General features: G+C 41.6%; 1 pseudogene across 1 annotated transcript; it reads right to left on the bottom strand.

Annotated features, from left to right (window-relative positions):
- Nucleotides 1-1,944: 1,944 nt before the first annotated feature.
- On the bottom strand, nucleotides 1,945-2,567 carry LOC308246692 (FUN14 domain-containing protein 2-like; annotated as a pseudogene). Its single transcript has one exon. The product of its transcript is annotated as an FUN14 domain-containing protein 2-like (transcript).
- Between the last annotated feature and the right edge of the window lie 4,499 nt (nucleotides 2,568-7,066).

Below are 7,066 nucleotides of genomic sequence, written 5' to 3'. Positions count from 1 at the left end.
TCTGGTAGAAGAAAAATGGTATCAGATGGAAATCTGGATCTACATCCCCCCAAAAATGGATGTCATAAATGGTAAATATCTGGGCCAATATAAAATCCTTTTATTCAAAAAGGAGTAATCCATTATTTTTTGTATGTGCTATTTGACATTTTCAAGTAAAGGTTAAAAGAGGTCATTAAGCTCTGATTTTTAAAGAGGTGAAAAACATACTATAAAATAAATAATTTTAAACTTTATTTTTGTTGTTGACACTATTGTCCCCATGCATAACAAAGTTTTCCTCCCCTTTACCCACCTCTACCCAGTCCCCCACCCCACTTTCCCTCTGGCTATAACCACACCGTTGTCTGTGTCTATGGTTGTGCATATATGTTCTTTGGCTAATCCCTTCACCTTCTTTCCTCTAGTCTCCCCTCTGACAGCTGTCAATCTGTTGCATTTATCCATGCCTCTGTCTCTATTTTGTTCGTCAGTTTATTTTGTTCATTAGATTCCACATATGAGTAATATAATACGGTATTTATCTTTCTCTGACTGGTTTGTTTATTTCACTTAGCATGGTAATCTCTAGGCATCCATGCTGTCACAAAAGGTAAGATTTCCTTATTTTTTACATCCATGCTGTCACAAAAGGTAAGATTTCCTTATTTTTTAATGGAATAATACCAAGTAGTATTCCATTGTATAAATGTAGCACAGCTTTTTTATCCACTCATCTACTGATGGGCACTTGGACTGTTTCCAGATCTTGGCTATTGTAAATAAGGCTGCTATGAACATAGGCATACATATATTCTTTACAATTGGTGTTTCAGGATTCTTAGGATATATTCCCAGAAGTGGGACCACTGGGTCAAAAGGTAGTTCCATTTTTAATTTTTTGAGAAAATTCCATATTGTTTTCCACAGTGGCTGCAACAGTCTGCATTCCCACCAACAGTGCACTAGGGATCCCTTTTCTCCTTATCCTTGCCAGCATCTGTTGTTTATTATTTACTGGTGGTAGCTATTCTGGCAGGTATGAGGTGATACCTCATTATAGTTTTAATTTATATCTCTCAGATAATTAGTGACATTAAGCATTTTTTCATATGTCTATTGGCCATCTGTATGTCCTCTTTGGAGAAGTTTCTCTTTAGGTCCTTTGCCCATTTTTTTCCCCAACTAAAGTCATTTATTTTACCATAAATAAACCCTTTGAGAATAGCCATGAGATGCATTATCCTGTATGGTGGAAACCCCTATCCCCAATAACATCTTTATGTCCCTAAATGATTCATTAAGTCTGACTATCCAATGATGTTATCTATTGGTTGATTTCCCTAAAGATTTTCCCACCAAACACCATATCTTTAGTTTAGCACAAGTTCATTCTACATTCATAATTTTTCAGTTACAGTGTTTATGCCACCATTTTGTCAGGATAATTGTAACAGTTATAAATATCTCTCTTTCTGTCATCTAAAACCAACTAAAACAGAAAGTAGACACCAAAAATCTTTCAGGCTTAAAGGCAAATGTATTCAGTTCCTTTCCATTCAGCACATAATAAGGTATCTATGTGCTTGTTATTCCTGTTCCAATTCAAGTTTGGGGCACCCTTTGACTATCTACTCATCCTCCACTGTGAGCCATCTTTCATTGTGTGCTAGTATCTCATGTCGGGGTAAGGAACATTCCTGACTTAAAGCTTAGTCAAGTGGAGAGTGTTATGGGAGGACAGGTAGTCTATTGTCTCTTCCGTTGTTGTTCTGAGGCTCACAGTAGGGCCATTATCAGTTCATATCAACAGATGCCTATAGAAGCCATTCAGATATGCTACAGCAGGGAGGAAGGCACAGGAGAAGAGGACGAGGAGCAAGAGGAGACTTGATGTCCTATGTTGGAGTGAAGAGGCTGGTCTAGGTGCAAAAACCAGGAATAAGGGAAGCAAGGTCATCCTCCTTAGGATGCCATGCCAAGCAGAAAGCCTCCAAAAAATCCACCTGTCACTAGAACATTCTTCTTCACAAATGACACCATCTCCTTGGCTTTGCTTTTCACCTCTGTAGGTAAGTGGTTACTCTTGTGGATCTTCAGCTGCTCCTTGGCTTTATTCATGTCCTTCTCTACTCATTGCCAGTCAGTTTTGATGTACCCAGTATGGTTTGCAATCTGGAGGAGAAAAAATCCTCCTCCCACAGCTATTGCAGCAAACTTTCCAACCCTCTGGAATATGAAACCTGTGCACCATCCAGTGACACCTCCGATTAACAGCTGGGTTGCAACACTATACTTTCAGCCAAGGGCCTAGTTTCCTGCCTGAACAGTATGTGCCACCATGGCTGCTTCTTAGCATATTCTGCAAGGTCCAGTGACTCAAAATGCCCTTGAATGGATGCGGTCATTTCCGCAAGCTGGTCTTGCGATGACACCTTTGGCAGCTCCGCCCATAGGAAATGGTGGCCACCCGCCCCAGCCCCCCACCCCAGGTGGCGGGAGCTGGTCTCTGGCACATGGTTCAGATGTTTCCATTCCTGAGGCCTCAGTGGAAGAGGGTGGGCTGGGCTCCTGGTGGTGTCTCCCATTTTTTAATTGGATTGTTTGTCTTCCTGGTATTCATTTCCATGAGTTCTTTACATATTTTTGGATATTAACCTAGTATCAGATGTATCATCCTATATAATAACACCCTAATATGCTAAGTGTCCGGTCGGGTGGTCGGCCGTTCAACCAATGAAAGCATAATATGCTAATGATATGCTAAGGCCACTCAACTGCTCACTATGACGTGCACTGACCACCAGGGATCAGATGCTCCAACCATAGGTTAGCTTGCTGCTGGGGTCCAGCTAATTGGGACTGAGTGAGACTGGCCAGACATATCCTGGAGCCCTCTCACAGTCCCTCTCCTGCTGGCCAACCTCCCGCATCCCTCCCAGCCCTGATCAGGCAACAGTGGGGTCCCTCAGCCTGGCCTGCACCCTCTTGCAATCCAGGACCTCTTGGAGGATGTTGGAGAGCCGGTTTTGGTACGATCCCGCAGGCCAGGCCAAGGGACCCCACTGTTGTATGAATTTGTGTATCGGGCCTCTAGTTGGTGAATATGCTCTCTCATACAGTTGGTTCCCTTTTCATTTTTTTAATGGTTTCTTTTGCTGTGCAGAAGCTTTTTAGCTTGATATAGTCTCATTTGCTTATTTTTCCTTTGTTTCTCTTGCCCTAGGAGACATATCAGCAAAAATATTGCTACGAAAGATATCTGAGATTTTACTGCCAATATTTTCTACTAGAGTTTTTATTTAAAAACAAAGTATAAAAATATAATGTGTTCCAAGAATTGTACCTTCCCTAGTGTGCATAGAAGGTTCTTTTGATAGAAGTGTCTGTGACATTCCTTACAGCTAAACTGCACCAGCCATCTGCCCACCAGTAACCTGGAACTTGCTGCAGTAAGGAGCCAGCAAGCACTGGGCTCCCTGAGCTTCTGGTAGGTGTAGCTGTGCTCACTACCGTAGTGAGAGGAGGGGCACCAAAAGTCAGACTTGCCTTTTTCTTAACTGTGTTGGGAGCTGACAGTTCTCCATTCCTGGGGTGATTTTATTTCCCAACTGAAATGCTAAACTGCAAAGGCTTTGAGATAAAAGCTTATAATACTCATATATATCTGTGCTCCTATTTTGCCTAAATCCTTTAATATGAGAATTTCAGAGCACTATAAAAACTACATGGTGTCAGGGTTCATGTAGCCCCATCTTTTATGTGCAGAAACAGAGAGGAGACGGGACTGTTGAAGCCGCTTTGAGCAGGAGGATGACTCGAAGGTAAAGCTGAGAGGGCAACTTACACTTGGACCATGCACTTGGAATCATCTCACTCTGCCTGCAGCTTTCTCCCAGCTTGAGTGGCAGTTCAAAAGTATTCAGTTTGGTTCAGAGCTGTGGCTGGGAAGTGGCCTGATGGCAACTGAAATCAGTGATTCCTTATGCTAATCCTCAGCCCTACATTAGTTACTATGTAAATTCAAAAGACGGCAACGATGGGGTCCCTGTCACCAAGGGGCTTATGAGGTATTTGGGGAGAAAAGACATAGACACATGGCATAGCTAGATTACACCATGAGTTCCTTGAGGGTATAAACTATTTTACTCAACTTTGTACCCTGGAACCTGGCTCAAAAAAAAAGATAAAAAATAAGGTAGTCTAACCTGAACACTTGCTTAATACACAAAGGAGCAAAGTAGGTAGTCGGTGCTGAATGGGTTCCAAGAATGGAGGGTTCATGGTGGACTAAGTGGAGAGAGATAGATCTATGACAAAGAAAGGATGTAACCCAAACCCACAAATTATTTGAGATTTAATTTCTATATGACCATTTGGTCTTAAGTTTTTTCTTCTCACTCTGTACCATGAAACCTGAGGGAAATTGGTGTCTCAATTAACTATTTTCTTTATCCAATGAGAACCAGCTCATTTATTCATTCTATAAATGATTTTTGGCATATTCTATGTGCCTGGCATTGTCCAGAGCCCAGATGTGTAAAAGTGAAGATATCAGGCAGTCCCTGCCCCTGATACTCTAAACAGCCATGGGGGCCATGTGCTCAGGTGCTGGCCTCCCAGACCTCTGACCTCCCTCTTGTGTTGGGTCAGAAGACCATCTTCTTATCAGAGGCTAATAGGTCCTTTTCTTTCTCTTTCTACCCAAAGAAAAGAAATAAAAGCCCATTAGGATCCCTCGGTGTGGTGAAAGGTTAGCCATGACTGTAAACAGCACTATTACACTATTATTCTTAGGCCCTTGGGACTCTCTAATGAGAAGAAACCTTCACGCTCAAATTCTCTGCTGTCAGTTTCTTTCAGGAGCTTCCTTTGGGAAGCACAGACTGGACAAAATGCACTTTTTTATACTATGCATAATCTATTACTCCCAGGAAAAGACGGGGTTGGAAACAGTTCCTGGACACTATAATTAGCAGCATGATTCTCACAGCAACAAGGAAATTAGATGAGGAATTCAATCCCAACGGTGTGCCCCTTCCTCATGCCTTCCTTCTTTTAGATTTTAGTTCCATTCTCACAGCCACCTCTCTGAGATAAAATGTGGACTTGTCCCCCACAGACACCCACTCTATGGGCCCTGATGGGCCCCTGGATCCATTGTCTGACTTCACTGACTGTGTACCTGTTCTTTCACCCTGTCTAAAGTCCAACACATCCTTAGAGTTCCACTGAAAAATCCACATATATAAAAGCCTAAGTGACCGTTATGACTGGAGGACCAGAACGACCAATAGACCAGTGGCTATGATGCTCACGACTACCAGGGGGCAGACGCTCAACACAGGAGCTGCCCCCTGATGTTCAGTGCCCTCCAGAGGGGGAGCGCCACTCAGCCAGAAGCCGGGCTCATGACTGGCGACCGCAGATGCGGTGGTGCTACCTGTGGTGGCAGGTGCAGCAGGCCGGGATAAGCACGAGCGGCGCAGCCCTTGGCCCCGGCTTAGACTCTTCCCTGGCCATCTTCCACTTGGCACACTGCTATATCCCTCAGAGGATGTCCAACTACCAGTTTAGGCCCAGTCCCCAAAGGCCGCCCCCCCCCATGCATGAATTTGTGTACCGGGCCTTTAGTGTTTCCATAAAGGAGGGATTGGAAAACACAGATCAAATCTGGCCCACTGCATGTTTTTGCAAATAAAGTTTTATTGGAACACAGCTCTACCCATCCATTTATGTATTGTCTATGGCTGCTTTTGTACTCAACAACATACTTGAGTTATTGTTATAGAGACTGTTATAGAGATTGTTATAGAGACTGTTACAGAGATTGTTATTGTTATATTGAGTTATTGTTATAGGCCCACAAAACCTAAAGTATTTACTGACTTTTTACAGAAAACATTTGCTGACTCCTGCTATAGAGTGAACCTAAAATATTTACTGACTCTATAGAAAAAGTTTGCTGACTCCTTCTATAGAGTGAGAGAAATTTAGGGCATACATTCTGTGCTTTTCATTGTATTAAAAATGGATTGTTTATGTAAATAAAATTGTATTTATATTTACTCTTTTCAGATAATATAAATTTTATATGTAGTTTTGGGTAATTTATCTTTGATTGTAAGAATCCAATGGGATTTGCTTTTGTATTCCTGGTTTTGTGGGTCCCAGTGTGGCTAATGCTAATTATTCATTCCATCCGTTTCAACGTAAAAAATAGGGGGATGTCCTTAAATTACGTTTTTCAATATTGTGTTGGAGAAATGGAACTTGGAGGGACACCTTGTTTTGAAATGTACTCTTCCTCCTCCAGTCAAACTATCAAGTGGAGCATAGGAAGTAGAGAAACAGTCACAGACTTCACAAGATTAGTGTCATTTTCAGTTTGGATAGAAGGAAACAATCTCAAATATTCAAAAGAAAAATCTGGAGATGATCTAAAATTAAGCCCTGTCTAAGAAGCAGGAATGCTTCAAACATAACGTTCTTGCCTGCTGTAAATGATCTTTTAAGTCATTAAGTTGCTGAGGGACCATAAGAGCAGGAAGGCCTCTTACTGAGCAAACAGTCATTTTGGCTACTTTGCTATAAGAGATTATCTGCAGTTGCCTTTTTACAGCTAGTTGATAGTTATTGGTTTTGAAAAAAGGCCTATATCTTGAATTTGCTAGAGATAGGTTTTTGCTAATGGTAGGAAAGTTTACTCAGCTAGTATCTCTGGCAGATCTACAGAGCAACAGAGTTAACAGACATACTGAGTCCCTGCCATCCGGTGGCTGAACAGAGTAACTGCTTTAACCATGAGAGAGGTGACTTAATGAAGGAAGTTTCAGAAATGGGTCTCAGATTGAGACTTTATTGGCTTTGATCCCACTGAAAGTGGGAAACTTATTTGCATATGGTATAATTGCATAAATAAAAAACTGCACTGCAACTATTAGAATAAATAAGGGAATTTGGTAAAGAGGCTAAAGATAACATAAATATACAAAAATGTGAAGCTTTTCTTTATTCTAGTGGTAACTGATTCAAAACAAAAATAGAAAAGTAATCTCATTTATATTAGCTCTAAAAGCATGAGAGG

Source organism: Plecotus auritus (genome assembly GCF_963455305.1).
Source record: "Plecotus auritus genome assembly, chromosome: 4".
NCBI classification, from domain to species: domain Eukaryota; kingdom Metazoa; phylum Chordata; class Mammalia; order Chiroptera; family Vespertilionidae; genus Plecotus; species Plecotus auritus.
Note: the sequence above shows the minus strand (reverse complement) of the source record. Positions and strands in the feature narration are given on the sequence as shown.